The sequence below is a fragment of the Melospiza melodia genome, chromosome 6 (genome assembly GCF_035770615.1).
Source record: "Melospiza melodia melodia isolate bMelMel2 chromosome 6, bMelMel2.pri, whole genome shotgun sequence".
NCBI lineage: Eukaryota > Metazoa > Chordata > Aves > Passeriformes > Passerellidae > Melospiza > Melospiza melodia.
The window spans coordinates 16,020,020-16,038,807 of NC_086199.1; the positions used below are offsets into that span (position 1 = coordinate 16,020,020).

An 18,788-nucleotide genomic window follows, 5' to 3' on the forward strand; every position below is an offset into this window, starting at 1 on the left:
ACTTAACAAATGGATTTGAATATCATTGGATACCTAAGGGCATTGATCTGCCCTAAACAGTCCCTTAGTACCTGACGGAAGTAGACCTTCCTTTTGGAAAGCTCTTTTCAAAGAGAAGGTTGAGGGCAAGAGTTAACTTTATTCCCATAGGCTGGGGGGACCTGGAGAGAAGCTTTCTCCTGCAGGTTCCTGTGAGTCTCTCTGTTGCTCCTCTCTAAGGGGAGAAACTTAAAGACAGTGTGCTACTGACATAGTAATGAAAGTGTATAAATCCCAAAGCCAGAGGAGCCACAAAAGCCATCCAGCTTTGTGCAGTTCTGAGAGGCAGCTTTGCTCATGGGAGGCACAGTTTGTGCTCTGCTGCTTCTCCTCAGCTCACCTGCCCACAGAGCAGGGAGACTTTGTTCCCAGGAGGCTCCAGGTGTGCTTTCTGTGTCTCAGCTGTGCCTTAAAAACACACCAAACCCAGCCTGACTTCAGTGTGCAGATTCATTGCTGAAATGGTGATGCCATAGTACATTTTACTTTAATGGCTCTTTTCTTATGTTAAGATTATTTTTGTCAAAAGGAGTCAAAAGAATTATTTTTTGCCCACATTATAGGTGAATAAAAGCCTGTCAAGAGAATTTGTCCGCTATGCTTTTGGTTGAAGCTTGCTTGTCAGCTTGTAGGATCCTAAGGCAATGCTGTCAGCTAACCAGTCAGAAAGGTATCTCACATTTCAGTCATGATTTAAAGGAAAAAGATCAAATTGAGAGTGGTGCTGCTTTGAAAACTAGCACAGCAGAGCTTATGGGTGGGAGAGCAGGAACTACACCTATGTACAAACCCATAAAATGCTTCTGTCATTGCTGAGCAATGGACTTAGCTTACCCTGTTTTTGGTTGCTATTTTAAGATCCTTGATAGTTCAGTGTCTTACTAGAATTCACTGATCAATTTTTCAATATGAGCTTCCTTCAGTAGTTTATAGTTGACTCATTTAATTTCCCACTTGGCATGTTTCCTTGAATAAGATAATGTTTAATTTAAATTTATTGTTATATTTATGTTATATGTTATATATATTATGTTATAATGTTATATTTATAACAATGTATAACATTGTTATACATGTTAACTTATACATAGTGTCCTTGTTAGAGTATGTGTTTTAAGGTGAGCAGTCACTAGTTAGTGAGGGCTTTTTTACAAAAAAACTGTTCCTCCTCCTCCTGGTACCTTGCCAAAATGAAGAGAAGTTATTTACAGTGTTTTGACAGAATCATCCCAGCATGGGATGGAAAAGATGCCATTGGGACTGAGCTAATAGTGTAAAAGACTGAAATGTAAGGAAAACAACTGTTGTAGAGGAATTTTTTGGCTGACTTTGCAATCTGAGAAGCTTTTTAGCTTTGTTTTTGTCATATTTTGTTGATTGGAGCTAAGAGCTTCCTTTACTCAAAGGTCTAAGTGCATCTGAAATAGTTTTCTTGTACAAGAAGCTTCATTGCACAGCTGCAGTGTCCTGTAACCTCAGTGGCATGGCCAGTGTTAAATTGTTCCTCTCCTTGCTGATGGCAAGATTAGAGAACAGGCTGACTGCTTTCTGTACAGAATTTATGTTGATTGCAGAGAGGTCTTTTGCCCTTTAGGTTAGCTTGGAAAATGTTCTTTCCTGTGGCCTAGATGAGCTTATTTTGTAATACCCTTTCCTTTATGATAACCTTTAAGTGGCTGAGAAAAGAGCAGCAGCTATAAAGAGGGAAACACAACTTTTTAAGTACAAAGCAGTTTGAAACTGAGTTCATGAGCCTGTTGTGATGACTTACATGCCATGCAGGACTTAATAGCTGGTTAGCTGGTTATCAGTGAAGTAAGTGACTTAAAAGGAGGTGGAGATAGCTCTTGTGCCCTGCTAATGACAGATCCTTCCACTGGTCCCTGTTCCTGATAGTTTTTCCACTTCTGAGCCAAAAAGGGCATGTTAGAGTTGATGACCTCCATTGGCCAGAGGACCTTTTTGCTACCAGTAAAGGGCCATGTTCTCACACTGCTTTCAGTTCCTGTTGGGTGAGGAAACTGCACCCTGGTGGTCGATCTTGTCTGACAGGTGTGTGGAATGCTCAAGTTCTCTGCTTTCTTTTGATAGATGCTGTGATTGCTTTTCTTCAAAGTAGCTGCCTGCTGGGTCTCTTCTTAGCTTCTTCAACCTGCTTGTACAGTTAAATCAACACATTTCTACTTTTTCTGTGCTTCCAAAATTCTGATTTTTTTACCTACTTTATTCCATAACTCTGTCTAGCCTCTGTTGTAGGTCAGCCTTTTCAAGGCATCGAGTGAGTGTGCAGAAGTGGATGCACGCAGAAGCTGGGCTGGCTCTGTGAGCACTGTGTGCCACATAGGTGTGATTATGCTGTGCCTGAGCAGGTACAGCACCCTCAGGGACCAGCACAGTGCTGCTGCTTGTGCTGTGGCATGTTCAGTCTATGCAGTGCCTTTTAAAGGCCTCTTGGTATAAAGTTTTTTTACTAGTAAAGTTTAGTGCAGCCAGCCCTTTGTACAGCAGCTCAGTGGATTATATTTACTTCTGTATTAGTATAGAGTAGGTTTGACTTCAAAGTAACACAAGGAAGGAGGCTGGTGAGGTACCCTGATGGGCAGTAGGTAGTTGGTGTAGTGGAAGCTTAGAAGGCAAGTGGAATTGCTTTTTCCAGCTGTCTCTTCAACTTCTCCCTTGTCAAGGTCCTTTTTTCTTCTGAAATGGCAAAGTGCTGACTTAGACACAAGAAAGACTTGTGAAAGCATCATTTAAACCTGTTTTCACCACACTCCTGGCTTTGCTTACTATGTCTCTGCACTACCAACCACTAAATCCCCTTGTGTGCAAGGAGGGCCTCTCCAGGCAGGAATGGAAGAGAGATTGCCGTACCCAACTGTAGTCCCAGTGAAACACCAACTAGAAGCACTAATGCTGCAGGTGAAGAGCATCTTGCTCATTTTGGAGGGAGTGAGTTCAAACCACAGGCAGGCATGGGCAGCCCACTGTCCTTAAACCACATGGGTCTTGTTCTTCTGTGGTCACATCCTAGGAGCTGTGGTAGTCCTGAGTTAGTGGAGATTATTGTCAAGTGTGCTGTACTTTCTTAGCAGCTAGTAAAGGGTCTCTTGGTGTTTTTATAGCTCATGGCTCTTTGACACTATTGGTGTGTTCTTTTCAAAGCAGTGAATCTGACTGCTTTTGCCTTTTCCATAAATCTGAATATACCCAGTTTTGGAGGGCTGTTTTTTATAACTACTGTCCAAGACTCCTGGAGGGGGTACAGCCTAACTCTGCTTACAGCAAAAATGATTTTGAAGTAATGCTATGCTGTCTTTTTGTTTAAGGAATCAGAATGCAAATGCAGCATAATCATGCATGAAAAATGATCTGTCCATGGAAATGCTGTCTTGATGGTATACTTTGTTACTGCCCAGATATATCAGTCTGTAGCCAAGTTTTGGTGCAGGAATACCATCAAGTTAATGTTTAAAAGAAGAACTGACAGAGTTTACTTCATCTTCAGTAAAGAGAAGTACTAAGCATAGTTGTTGATGACTGGAAATTTTAATTCCTTACAAATTTTCTTAGGATTGATGTGCTGCAACTTTATTTATTGAATCTCTCAGAATTGTTTATGATTTTGTCTCAAGAACTTTTGTGTTTGCAGAGGATCACTTAGCAACAGTCCATGGCACAGTGACATGCTCATGCTAGTACGATGAAGTGTAAAACAATGAGGAAACACCCAGAAACACCAAGTAAATAGAAATTTATAGCAAAACAAAGTGGCTCACTTACTGAACAGTTCCACATTGATGTGGAGGGGCTTGTAAAATTCTTTACTTAGATGTTTGTAATCTTGATCTAATGATGCTCTCTGCTTGTGTAGATGTTCATAGTCATGGGACATCTCCAGTTGTTATAATGAAGCATCTCCTGAGTATTTAAAATAGACGGAACTATTTGATGTTGAAACAATTCAAACTTTAATCTGTTAAGTCTTCTTAATTAGTGCTTCACCAAGTAATAGATAAAGAATGAAAGTTCAGTGGAAGGGTTTGGGATCTAGACTGCTTTTCCAACTTACAGCTTTATGCTCTCTTTGTACAGCTCTAAGACTCTTCTCCTTCTAATAATCAATATTTCTTTTCCTATGGTGGGGATTTTTTCTTGGTTAGGTTTGGGATTCTCTTTGATTGAGAGGAATTATAAGTTCAGGTCTGAATGTCTGCATATTGCTGGCCTTTTATTATTGTATATTGATGCCAATAATGTGCTTGATTTAAATTACTTCCAAGCACTAACATGGAAAGGGACCTGGGAGTCCTGGTGGATGGCAAGCTGAATATGAGCCAGCAGTGCCCTGGCAGCCTGGAGGGCCCAGTGTGTCCTGGGGCATCAGGCCCAGCATCCCCAGCTGGGCAAGGGAGGGGATTGTCCTGCTCTGCTCTGCACTGGGGCAGCCTCACCTCGAGTGCTGGGGGGCAGTTCTGGGTGCCACAATATAAAAAAGCCATCAAGCTGTTAGAGAGTGTCCAAAGGAGGCCACAAACACAGAGCTTTTGAAGAGCAAATCTCAAACTTCAGACCACTCTTTGCACCAGCTCTGCATCCTTCTTTGTTTCCCTTCAGAAACATCTGCGCTGTGGTGTTCAGAACAGACTGTACTGAAGAACCTGTGTTTGGAGCCTGTCCTGTGCTTGTACTTGAAAGTTGTCTGGAGGCAAGCCAACTCCTCATTTTAAGGTTGCAAAATTGTGCTAGCATATCAGAGGACTGGCTTTGTTCTCCATGGGTCTTACTAACCTCCTGAGCCCTGTGCCAATATCACCAGGGCCAGGCAGCAGAGCCAGTGTGCATCTGCTTTGGCTATGGAAAGAAGAGGCAAATTGTGCATGTCTCTGCCCCTAAGTGACCACAGACCTGCCCAACATGTGTTAATCCATCCACATACAGCATTGGCTTGTCTGTTTCTGTAGAGAGCGCACTGGTGATGAGAAGCCTCCTGCTTTGTGATGAGCTGTTACGATGGTTCCCTCTAAACTGCTTGTCTCCCTTCTGCTCCTTGCTAGCTGCATACCCTGTTTACCCTGCTGTGTTTGTCACACCTTGTTCCCTGCACTGGGACAGGCACAAGTGTGGCTGTAAGCTATGGTGCCAGCTCTTAGCTGGAGGTGACAGCCTCAGTGTTTCAACACTTGCTGTTGCATCCTGCAGCCAACCTGAGAGAGGAGTGCTGCCTCCTGGACCACTGCTGAGTGCTGAATTAAAGCCTGACTCCAGCTGTAATCTTCTGAAAGACACATGTGGCAGAGCTAAAGCTGCCAGCACTAAATTTTTCATAAGTTCCTTTCAGTTTTGAAAGGTGATTTTCTTTTTTAATGGCATAGAAGGTGTAGTGGGAACGTGAAATTTGTAGTACTACAGTGGAACTGAGTAGTACAGTGGAACTGCTCTAGTAAGGGGAAATAATAATTAAAAGATTGTATTAGGTATCAAATTAGCTTCATAGTTAGTAAAAACTGTTTGTGGACATAATAAAATCATTATTTTAAAGACAAGTATTCCATCAGGTCAGTTATGATGGAGGTCATGGTGAGGGTAAGTTCTGTGCCTTGGGTCATAGGACAAGTCAGACTGACCATACTGGTCCTTTTTATCTGAAGTCTGGAGTAAGTTGCTAAGTAATGAGCCTGCTTTTCAAAGGTGCTGACCAGCTGCTGTTGAGGATTTTTTTATGCAAAAAAAAAAGTGCTCTGTTTTTTTAGCTATTTCCTTGGGGTGTAAATAAGAATGCAGCAGCCCACTCTGCACAGACGTGTGTGTGAGAATCTCATCCCATCTGTCCACCCGTCCAACAAAGAATTTTAGCTGAAAATTTTTTTCTATGAATTCCATTATCAAATGATGGCAGATTTTCTGACCATCTTTACTGTTAAACTGCTTGTGTTTCTGTTGTTCTAGACCTCTTGTATTACTTAGTGGTGCAAATGTGCACAAGTGACTTGTGCTTTTGGGGCACAGGAATGTAGAGCCTCTCAGTCTGTGTGCTGAAGCTAATCCATTGGTGTCCTTCCCTCTGTGAACATTCCTAGAAATTGCTGTAGTGTTTTGGCCATATTTGAGGGACTTTTCTAGCCTCAGAGCAAAATATAATACAATGCAATAGCCTGTGTTATGCTTTACAAAGTAGCATTATTTTGCTATTTTTTTCTCATGGCTCTATTTTAAAAAAATACTGCATTGTGAATTTGCTATAGGAATTAGGCTCTATAATCCTTGTGGGTCCCTTCTAATTCAGGATATTATATGATATCCTGATAGTTAATGACAGTTCAGTGGAAGGAAACTAAAATTACAGGCTTTTAATGTTTCAGTGATTACACTTTTATTCCTTTGCAGTTAATGAGATACCAGCATATGCAGGGGAACATGCATACTCCATAGGCATGCAAGGGATGTGGTAGGGAAAGAAGGCTTGCAATACTAATTTCAGGATGAAAACTTCCTTTTTTAATGAGATAATTTCAGTATTCAGTGAGGGATTTTGGTTCTGTGGGAACTGGTCAAATATAGCAGACATAAATATAGAAGGCAAGTAGCATGGCAACTTGGAGAACCTCTGCTCCTATAATATAAAAAACCCAAACACACCAACATTATTGCTGCATTTTTAGTATTCTTTTTTGAGAGTCTGAAGGGGTGAGGGTGTGAGAGACTGCTCTCTTCAATAATGTAGAGAGATTTCATAAAATCCTTTTCTGTAGTCTGGTACATCCTGTGGTCCAAGGAGGTGGTTCTGGGCAGGACCTAAGGGAGTGCTGCTGTGGTATGGCTGGGAAAGTGAGGTTGCAGGAGTAGCCTTTGTAGGTAACATCTTTTCCACCTGGCCTGGGTGATCTGCTAAAGAGCATGAAATTTGTAGTTAGGTTGTTAATCTGGACCAAAGTCAATCCCAGTGTGTCCTCCTTTCCCAATTTTCCTAGGAAGATTCATGCTAACACAAGTGTGGGCCTGTGACTCAGCCATGCCTCCCATTCCATTTTAAAATACCATATATTTTAGGTAGAGCAGTCCCAGACCTGGTTTTGAAGATACCACCCATTTTCTCCAGAACTCAGGACAGCCTTTGGATTCTGAAATAGCAAACTAATGTAATGAGCTTGAAATGCCTAAAAAGGGAAAACTGCAAAAGAAAAGTTTTATTACCAAAAAAATGAAGGTCAGCCTTCCTGCAAGCACAGGATGAAGAGGGGAAACTTTATATTCCTGGTAAAAATAATTCCCTTGATGTTGCTTTCTAAAGTAAAATCCAACCAAATAAAAAAAAAAATCCCCAACAGAGTAAGTGAAATAAATTGTTACTCTATTGCTGTCGCCTTTATAGTAGGTAGTTAACTTATGTCTAACTGCCTTGTGTCAGTCTGAGATATAAATATAAGTGATAAAATGCACTTTATTGGATGTGCTGGAAATTAATTGCTGTTAGGTCTTAGTTTTTTCTCATCATGTTTCCCATAGAAGGAGACAGCTTGAAAGGGACCCATTTTTCATGAGCTATTTTTATTACTTAAAAGTTACTTGAAGCACTTATTTGAGGCATTTATTTTCAGCAGAGAAGAAAACAGCTGAATTCTCCTGTGTATATTCTTAGTTTCTGCTGCAAGGTGAATTCTGCAAAGCCCACAGCCGTGGTGTAATACAGCTGGATTGCAGTGCCTTGCCTCCACAGTGCCAGCTGTGTGAACCTGTGTTCTCTTGGTTTTAACCATAAAACCAGTTCCTGCTATACATTACCAGGGTAAATTCAGTGGTACTTAGCAGCATGTTTCAGCCACTTTTCCATTTTGCTTTTGTCTATAGGCAATAAAATATTTAACATTGAAATTGCCACTGTTAGCAGGAAATCCAAAGGTGAGACTGCCCCCAGCAAAGTCTGTGCACCCTGGAGATGAGTTGGCTGCTTTTTGTGCTTTCTGGGAACATCCTGGGTTTTAGAGTGCATAAGGGAGGAAAGGGAAGAAAGATTATAGATTGCAGTGAGAAAGGATGACAAGCCTTGAAGTCTTATTGTCAGTTACTCATGGCAATAATAAATATGACATGGCATCCTTTCTATGACTTACCTTTGTCTCTTAGAGCATCTTTGCCAGATGTAGATACTCGGTGTTGAAACACCTGACTCAGGATGTGGTGTGGAAGTGCTTGTTCCCTAATCCTTGCTGCCTGGCTTCTGCTGAGCCCAGGTTGCCTCTGAAACCTCTTATCAGACAGTAAATAAAATCAGTTTTGTTTGCTAAGGGAGTTTCCTAATTGCACTGGTAACTTGTTTGGTGTTGAAGTGCATATGCTGGAGAGACTATAAGCTTGCCAAATATTGAAAACTGTCACTTCTGTAAGTTTCTTGGTGAAGAGAGAGGCTGATGTCCCTTTGTCAGATGAGCTGGATGTTTAAAAATGCTGGTTGTTGATAGTCAATGCTAGGAAGTGCCTGGAACCACAGAGCACATTGCAGCACACATTGCAGCACACACACTTCCCAAAATACACTTACATTGGTATGTCTCTGCAAATAGCTGCAGGTCACAGCTGTTAAACCTGTGGTTACTCAGCCCTGCTGCTGCAGGATGGTTAATGGGCTGAACTCCAGCTATGATAGGCCTTTCTGTATTACTAGTGGTAATCAGATACACTGTTGTCTACTGCACTGTGAATGCCACAGAGCTGAGCTGTGTAAGAGCTTGTTAAACCTCAGAATAGATTTATTTGGAAAGCTCTAGTTAAAGCTTGCATGACACACATCCATAGTAAGCAATAAATGAATATTCAGAACATGAGCCCTGCAAGCCTTCCCCGGTTAAGGACATACCAAATGTCTGCAGTCTCTACAGAGTGGAGGAGGCCAGTCATTTTCAAATGCAGGAGGTAATTTTGTTGGCCTTAGTTTCACATTTTGCAGGCTGGCAGGGTCCTGAGCTGAGAGGCTCCGCAGGGATCGAAGCTGGGCGGGCTGTGGTTACAGGGACAGGTCCTGTCCCCCTGCATGGTGATGGTGTCATGCTGTGCAAAAGTGGGAGCAAAGGTTCTGTGACAAGGAAAGGATTCCATTCTAAAGATTTGTGTAAAGCTTTTCTGGTTAGCTGAATTAGGAAGGGGGGCTCTGTTTATGTGGAAATAGCTCTGCTGTTTGCCTGAAGTGAGGAATTACTGCTGATGTCTTTTTCTGTTGTTTGGTTACATTAAAAACTTACAACTTTCTGTTGTAAGTTTTTTCATAAAGCTTCAACCGACTGGATTTTCACCAGTTCCCATGGGATATTGCTCCATGGTCTAGCATGTTTGTGTGCCAGCAAGTCTTCCTGGTAATCTGCCCATACATTTCCTTCTTGTCACCCTGTCAGTCCTGGTTAACCCGTTCTGTATGGTGCTCATATTAAGTGCAATCTCTCTTCTAGGGCACAGCACCTTTCAGATGCTGATTCTCTTGCACCTTACCACATGCTTGTCATGGCTGAAAGTAGGGTTGCTCCAGAGCTACCTGGCCTTAGCAGTTCATGAGCTGTGAATCCACACCCTTTATCTTGTGGTAACTTGTTTGCTTGGATGTAACCTAAGAATTTCAAACTAACTGCCTAGGAAATTTAGGTACCTAAAGGTCACAGCTGTGACCTGGAAACCTGAATCCCTATGTTCTCTAGGCTATCTTAGATATCTTTCACCTTCTTAGTGGAAATCAAACCCTTTTGCCTGTTTTTTTTTTTTTTGTTGCCGGTCACAGTGTTTCTTCCAGCATTGTAATGCTCTTTTTCCTGTCAGCTTTGAAAGGTGCAGAAAATAAATTGCTTCTATTCCATGCATTTTGCAAAGATATCGTGTATTGACTTAATGGTGTTTTGGAAAGAGCCGTGGTTTACTTTATGTAAAGCTTAATGTCATACAATTGGAGTTTGTTCTCCTTTTTCTCCCTCCTTTCCATTTGCACTTGAGAAAACTCTCCCAGTTTAGGTCCCACACCCTGCAGCAGAAAGATTTCCTGTATTGCTGGTCTGGTCTTTTCTGCATTGTATTACCACAAAGGTGTATTTCTGAGGCACTTACACTTCTGCTTTCACTCAGTATATTCATATTGAGGCAGCCACCTGGGGAGTGAACTTGGGTAAGAAATACAGTGCTGTTTATTATGTTACACACCAACACAGCAATGTGAGGAATCTTCTGTTTTGATTCCAGTCTTATATCTTTCCCCAAAAGGTGATTTTGATGTGGAAAAGGCTTGCAGGTAGTATTATAACTTTAATTTTAAAGCACGTTTTGCCAGTAAATAAATGAGTACATAAATACCAAGTGGTTGCTGGTTTTCTGCTTCCTTTCCCTGCTGTTTCATGAAACCCTTGAAAAATTTTCTGCCACTCAGAAGTTTCCATTGTGCTGGGTATAACAATCCTCCAGAATCTGAGGAGTGCTTCAAAGGGTTCCCATTCACTCTTAGGAAAGTACTGTACTTTCACAGAATTTCCCTTGGTTCAAGATCTACCTATGCCAGGGTTTCCTAGCAGTATTTCAGGCTGATTCAGGTGAAGCCTTTTGCATGTTGATTCATTTTTAAAATCAAGTGAATTTGGCAAAACTATGATGGCATTTTTTGCATATCTTTAATTTTCCTGCTTCTCCTAAAGAACAGTTTGGCCTTTCTGAAAAGGTTCTCAAAGAGCATTCATCTAACTTGTCATATTTGATTCTTATGTATTGCACTGCTCCTGGGAGTAATCCTCCAGTTGTAGCATGGTGCTATTTATCCCCCCCAGTGGCATCCCCAGCTGCTGCTTGCCTCTGGCAAAGAAGACAAATGGTTATTGTGTTCTGGAGCCATGCCAGGTCCTCTGTGTCTCCACTTGGTCAGTATTGTTGTGTTTTATTTTGGAGCTAGCAGAGTTTGAATAACACTGGTTTATTTTGAGCCTTTTCTTCTCCGTCTCCCCACACTTCCCTCCTCCTCATTAATTTTTTGTTTACACACCTGGGCTTAGTAAAGGGAGACAGCCCAGCCTGATGAGCTCCTTAAGTAACCTGAGAAAATACACTTTGAGCTTGAGGTTTTACAATAATGGGGAAGAAAATGTTTAGTTTTTCATACAAATTTTGGAGATGATTGTTGTCTTTTGTTAAATTGTCTTGCTCTGAAGAGAAATGTTACCAATTTTGAGTAAATTGTTACACTCAAATGTCACTGAGAAGAATGTGAATAAGCAACTCAGCCAGACTTTTATATATGTCAATATTTGTTTCAGAGTAAACATACCCTCATCAAAATCAGATGACTTCTCTGTTTTTATTGTCTACCCTTAACCTGTGTCTGCAGTGCTCATTTTCTGTGATGATTTAAACAGAATTGCAGCTGTGATGCCTCTGTTACTGCTCTGAATAGCAGGTGGCTTCACAGGACTGATGCTCTGCTGAAGGCTGGTTATCCCACACACATACCTGTACAACTCCCTGCCTTGGAAAGCCTGAAGGGCTTCATAGAATCATAGAATGGTTTGGGTTGGAAGGGACCTTGAAATCATCTTGCTCCAACCCCCTGCTGTGAACAGGGACGCCTTCCACTAGACCAGGCTGCTCTAAGCTCCATCCAACCTGGCCTTGAACACCTCCAGGGATGTGGCATCCATAACCTCACTGGGCAACCTCTTCCAGTGCCTCACACCCTTTACTGTGAAAAATTCCTTCCTAACATCTAATCTAAATCTGCTCTGATTCACTTTGAAGCCATTCCCTTTTGTGTTGTCACTCCATGTCCATATAAGAAGTCCCTTTCCATCTCCCTTGTAGCATCCCTTTATGTTCTGGAAGGCTGCATGAGTAGCTCTCATGAGAGCTAAGGTGAGCGTGTTCCTGTCTTCTCTTCAGCCAGGCCTCATTTGGCAGTCATACTCTCAAGTAATGACATGGCCTAGCTGAGAGTGATTAGCAGACTGCCCACTAATTTTCTCAGGGAATTGGGAATGTATCTTGGTCATCTTCTTCTCTGTACCTTAGGGAAATTGTTTCTGTGCCAGTGTTGAAAGGGGCATGTTCTGTCAGCATATTTTGAATAATTCCTGAAGGACGTGAAAAGCTTGGAACAGCTGAAATCAGTAAAGAGAAAAAAAATGGAATGGGGTGAAAAATGAAATGTCAAAACTCAAGATCCACTGATAGTCAAATGACTTTCCTTCTTTTAAATTGCACAACTGAAAATGTCACATTACATGAATATGTTAAATGTAGCTACAACTTTTCTTTCTCCATGTCTTCATCTTACAAGTATCTCTGCTTATGTGTGTGTAGAGATGGGAATGAGATTTTTAAAAGGCCTTGGACATTCACCTGAACAACAGAAATGCCTGGTCTATGCCTGCCAGATGTTCTAAAATGTATTATTCACTTCTAATTTTAACCTTATCACATAATTTTAAATCTGAGTTTAGCAGCAGCTTGAGCTCAAATTTCAAAGATACTTTGTAAACCAGTATTTTGGGTTATGCAGGTGGTGGGCTGACCCCAGGGGACAGCTAAGACCCCAGCCAGTCCCTGCTCAGGAGGGCTCAGGTCTCCCAGGTGTGTCCCCTCCCAGCCTCTTGCCCACTCCTTCCACAGGGTGCAGGGGCAGCTTCAGAAGCAGAGGTGGCCTGGGCAGTGTGCAGGCCCTGCTCAGCAATTACTGCAGCACTGGGTGTGTATCAACATTGGTTTTGTCACCAGCTGAAAGCACGGGCTGCTGCTGAGAAGAAAATTAACTCTATCCCTGCCAAACCCAGCACAAGCAGTGACCGCCCTAAAGAGCCTTATTCAGAGATCAGTTCTTGTTCTCTTGCAAAAGAAGGAATATTGGTAGCTTTAGGAACTTTGAGAAACTTTTTCACAGAGAAGCAGCTCCAGTTGGGAAGTAGTAACAGACCCTGCTCCTGGCTAGTTGCAAAAGTACAATAAAGAAGCTGTCCTAAACACAGAGCTTTATGAAGCTACAGGATCCTTGACTTCAGCTGATGTTGCTGAGACCTGAAAAGCTCAACAGTGGAGATATAATAGAAGAACCTGGGTGTCATTTCTGTTCTTGTAAGGCTCACAGCTGCTGTAGGTTCATAAGTGTGTCTCTGATGTCCTGATCCAGTTTTTAAAGACCGAGTAAAATGGGCTAATGATAAAAATGCATGATGGAGGAAATAGCTTGAAAGGGCTGAAGTGACCTCCTGGATGATGAACTTCCAGGTGAGAGCACAACAGACACTCCAGCTTAAAGGAAGAGAGTCTGCTAAAGCTTATTAAGGTAATGCTGGTAGTGGAGGGACAGAAACCAAGCCTTCTCAAGGTGAGCCTGATGCCTTGAAGGACAGCTTATTGTATTTTAGTTTAAATATTGCAGTTGCAGCTATAATCTTTGTGTTTTTCTTCTGAAAAGCTGCTGTGAAGAATTAAGAATCCTTGAATGTAGTGCTGATGCACACTCTCCAGGCCCAAACAGGTCCCAGAGCTGTGGGTCAGTAGGAAGCTGGCATGGAGGATGCCTCTGGTTTTCAATCTCTGTGTTTTTCTTAGGACTTGGCTTGGAGTTCAGCACTTCAGGGCATGCATGGAGATCTTGCAGTGCTTCCTGTTTGTCAGCAGTTATACTTTCAGTGCACTGTAGTTCTTGTTTCCATTATACACTGCATGTGGTTGCAATTGTGCAGGAGGCACCAGAAAGGTTTAGCTCTGGTTTTACATAAAGATCTCTGCCTTTCCCCACATTACCTCCTCAACACCCTGCCTCTTTCTTGTTCCCATGCAAATAGGGAGAAATCATGGTAATGTGCCATTTACTACACACGAAATGAGCAGCTTTCTGATTCATAGCTGTCCAACATCCCCTGCTCCAGCTCAGATAAGTTGATTATTTCCTCCTACCAGCAGATGTAGATAGGAACAATTGGAGCTGTGATATCTTTATCTTTAGTAGGGGCCAGCTGGGTGAAACACCTTCTCTTTCCTGTCTGTAAGCAGCAGTGAGGGATGGCCCTGTGGGCTGCTGGCAGGGACTGAGCTGACAGGAACTGGCTGGAGAGGAGGGAGATGCCAGTTCAGCAGCGATCCTCAGCTGCCAGGGATGGAGGGAAATCAAGGAGGCTTGTAGGGAGATGCAGAGTGGAGAGGGAAGTCATGGTCAGAAGCACTTTTTAATGTCTCTGGTAAAGTGAGAGTAGGGAATTGGACAGCTCTGGATCACCTGCCTTCTGCTGGGGGTCCACTGCTGAAGGCATCTGTACTCACATTGCAACACAGCTTAAAGGAAGCAGCCTTGGGAAATTGCTTTACCAGCTCCTGCTGGGAAATAGTTTTTTCACTCAGCTGTGATATGCAGAGTGAGCTTAATGTGCAGGAACTCTTTTTGCCAGTTGTCTGGGGTTTTTAAGTCAGCTTTTCAGTTCCAGTGGGTTGAGCAAGTACAGTAAGTCAGGTGATGCAAAGGGGGAAGATTTGGCTCTGTTTTTCAGCACGGTCCATTAAAAGCCTCATTACATAGAAGTTTTCCCTGAAGTTATGTGAAGATGATTCTTATGTGACTAATGCCCTAAATTAAAATGGAAAGTTTGTCCACATCTTTTGTTTTCAGTAAGGAAAGGGGTTTTCATTGGAAATACAGATTTATCCCGAAAGTTTCAAGTGTGCTTGTGTCCAAGAGGTTTAAAGATGTTTTCCTTAGGCTAAGAGCAAAGAGCAAACACTCAGGAAGTTTGTGGAAGGGGTTTTGTCAGCAAACAGGCCCTTTTTGCCAATTGGATGGGAAAAGTTTTGGGTATAAAAGCCATGCCAGCCATGATGTGTGATTTTAGTTTTTTCTGCTCAGAGAACATGAAGCTGACTGGTTATGGTGAGGTGCTTGGCTCCCAAGTGGAACAAAGGAAAGAGTTTGTGTTCATGTCATAGTTTTAAGGACTAATGTCAGATATTACTTCTGATTATCAGGTGATGTCACTGAAATGCAATGTAGGGTTTCAAGCCCCCTTTTCACCCTGAAATGTAGGCTTTTAAATACTCTAGAGGTGACAAATGACTACAGGGAAATGTGCAGAAGCTCATAAGTTCTTGGTTTCTGAAGATTGTTCAGTGGCAGTGTGGTGGTTTCTTCTCTGCCATGTCCTAAGTGAAAGTTAACTAGTTAGAAGCTAAGGGGAAGAAGATCATGTGTATGTAGATCTTCTCCAACAAGGGCTTTTAGAAAGGTAGGAATATATATGTAAAAGAAAATATATAAATGTCTTTACCATCTATAAATGTGTATATTATGCTTACCTTTTTTTTGAGAAAAACATTTGTCAGTGGTCAAGGCTCTAAGTTCAGCTGGGATGCCTCTGTGCATGTTGTTCTGCCCTTAGAATTTCAGTGTCCTTGCTCAAAGGAGCAGTGTCACACCCATAAGCTTGCTTCTCTAAATCTAGGTGTGGTCAAGCTGGTAGATGGAGTCAAATAGACTTTGGGGAAAAGGCAGAAGATTCCTGAGCATTTGGCTATTTATGTCACTCCAGCAAAGCAGGAATTGGAAAAAGGGATATGAAGTCCAGCAGTGGCAGAGCTGTGTATAGGTTTATGGCAAGCTTTTCTGCAGTGGAAGCAGCAGGATGCAGAAAAATGCTAAGGCACTGATTGGATTTTTGAAGCAGGCTGTTGAAGTTGGCTTTGTGGGTGAGTGAGAGGTAGGAGAGAATAAACTCAAGAATTTTGAAGATGAACAGGGGAGGACTTCCCTCTGATCCAAAAGAAGGGTGATGTGGTGAGAAATACAAGGAATCTGGAAGGTCTGAATTGCAAGAAGGAGAAAGTTTGAGAGAATTGATGATGACTTCTAAATAGCAGGCCCAGTAGTTTGGTGTTCACATTCACAGAGACTGATGTAAGAGGGGAGCTCAAAGAGCTAGCTGGGACAGGAGCAAAAGCAGAGGTTGAGCTAAGAGCCAAAGGTAGAAAAGCAAAACTAGAATTGTAAACTTGAGGTCCAGTTACAATGAAGAACACAGCTGAGGGGAGGAAGCCCAAAGTGTCAGACTGAGGCTGCTGGAATGTCTGCTGCAGTGGGGTCTGGGGGCAGACGGGAGCTGGGACCAGCCCTCTGTGGCACCTGACAGAACGGGTTTGGCCCAGGTGAAAGCAGTGGAGAAGTGGTGCCATGATGAAATTTGGAAAGAGTTTGGAGCTACCCTCATGCAAAAGATTGGAGAAGGAAAAGAAGCAAATGAAGCAGGATCTGTGCTATGTATGAGAAGCAGTGGAGGGCATCCTGACAGACAGCTGAGTGACAGTCAAGACAAGTGCTTGGAAATCAGAGCTCAGGCAGAGTGTGTGTGCAGACATGGTTGAAAACTAGGTTATAGCATGAGACCTTCTAGGAGTGTGTCTGGCACTCTCTGTCCTAAGCTACACAGAGACAGGCTTTTCACACTCTAGCTGTGTTCTTGCATTTTAACTATTTTATCCCCTTCCCATCCTTGCCTGTTAAAATGAGTTTGAATAGTGAAGATGAGTTCTAGTGTCTGTGGAAGGCATACCAACATTTTCTTTGGATGCTTTACCTGTTGCTGTGACAGGAAGACTTGACATTCCTGTAAACAGAGTTGAGTGAGGAATAAAAAATGCAATTTTAGCTCTTCTTTTTCTAGCTCATTTAATTACCCCAGCATTCACTGTCTTCCCTGAGCAGGAAGTAATTTTCCTGTTCAAACTGCAAAAAGGAAAAGAAAATGAGTAGTGAGGGGTGGATTATGTAATTTTAAAGACCCAACAGTCAGATGGTAGGCTTGTGAGACAAAATCTGAAACTGTTATTAACCAATTGAAATGAAGTTTGACCTACATTTGTGTCACTGATGCTCCTGTAAATCAGGCCAGCCATCTCAAACAAGGTGTCTGCAGGATCCTTGCACATGTCCAGCATGGCCTGGCTGCCTTGCCACGGGCAGAGCTGCAGGTTCCTTCTCCATCTGGAGAGGATGGCTTGTCAGTCAAGTGCATGAGGGAAGGCACCAGAGTAGGGAGTGTGCCAGACCTGATTTACAGGTCAGTGACAAAGTGCTGCTTTGCCTGCTTCTTCCTGAGGGATGTTTCTGGTAGTCCTTTTTTAATCTTGCCTCTGTGCTGCTCACTTAGTGCTCTGTTTATAAAGTGGAATGCAAGATTGAATAATCTGAAACCTGAGATTTTTTTGGTTGATCTCCATTGCTGTACCTCCTAGTTCTTTTGCTCCTCTGAGAATATTTAGGGAACTGCAGGAACAAACGTGTTCCTGGGTAGCAGATTTCAGTTTGTTCTGTACACCCCAGAATGCCCATTTATAGCATCAAATCAGTTGCAATTCCAGTGCAGCTACGGTATTTATGATTAAGGTAAGCTATTTCTTGCCAGCAGGTGGTTAACACTTAAAGAATCTGCATCATTTATAAGGATCTGTGGCCATGGAATGTGTGGAAGAGATTTTCTGTGTTCTTGACCCTGTAACTTAAAAAGTTTAATTGAATTCTTAAGCCTTCTTTTCATTTTGATTTTCTACTTCTTGTCATGGATGCTTGAAGTGGGTGAAGCTGTTCAATAGGGCTCTCAGTAGTGCCTTTTTCAGTAGTTTAACTCTTAAAAACCTCAGGTAAAATACCCTAATCCTAGTGAAACTGAGGTAATTTTTGTCATGTCATCATCATTAATATTTTGTGTTTACTCAGTGTTGTTCTATTTCTGATTCTCCCTTGTGCATGATACTGCTAAGTGATGGAGCCAGTTACACTGTGTGGATATTAAGGTCTATCAGTAATCTACTTACTGTGCTAAGACCACTAATGAAGATATTAAATAAAATGATCAGAAAACCAGTGCCTGAGGAATACCACTAGCATAGGCTCTCTGGTTTGCCACTGCTGCTTTCAGCAGGCAAGCCATTGTCAGCTTCTCTTTTATTTAACCCTTCATTCACCTTCCTCTGCTCCTACAGGTTCTTGTCTTTTCTAGTTCCACCTGCCTGCATGCTTGACTGAGAAAGAAAAAAAAGAAAGAAAAAAAAAAAGAAAATGCTTTGCTGCACTTTCTCTGTCTAGACAATCAGTGGTGATACAACCAATTAGATGGGTCTGGTCTGTCTTTTTGAGATTCATGTCACTTTTTACTGCCTTTTTTTATTTACACCTGAAGATCTGATTATTTTTCTGCATCTTCAAATGTACTGAAATGTTGTTATACTGCTAGGTCAGGTGAATAGTAAGTAGCCATCTTTTTTTCTCTCTTCTCTTTTCCTGTTATAGTTGCCTCTTTTTTTTTCTTTAATTGTTTGGAAGCACTGTATAAAGGATACAGTTATTCAGAACCCTTGTATCACCATAATCTCCTGTGTAATGTTTTGTTTAATTGAATTTTGTTTTCTAGAGATGGGGTAAGGGTGTTGTTTTTTTTTTTTTTTTGGGTTTTTTTTTGGTTTTTTTTTTTTTTTTTGTTTTGTTTTTTGTTTGTTTGTTTGTTTGGATTTTTTAAAGTATACAGTATGGGAGAGACTAGGTTTCCCTTCACCTCAGCACATTAAACTCTGGTGAATCATCTGACACCTGTGCCACTCCACTGGGCTCCTTCTGATTAGGCATATTTCAGGTGTGATTCCTCTTATTCTAGAACATGAAAGTAAGGCTAAATGAATTTGAAATGTCAAGGTGTTTATTCATTCCTCTCTGACTGCAGGAAAAAGCCTGAAATTATTGTAGTTATTGGCTCCTGTGAATCTCA

General features: G+C 41.9%; 1 protein-coding gene across 1 annotated transcript in view; it reads left to right on the forward strand.

Annotated features, from left to right (window-relative positions):
- Positions 1-18,788, forward strand: part of ITPK1 (inositol-tetrakisphosphate 1-kinase) — a 140,080-nt gene that overhangs the window by 39,149 nt on the left and 82,143 nt on the right. The gene's annotated exons all lie outside the window — the stretch shown is intronic.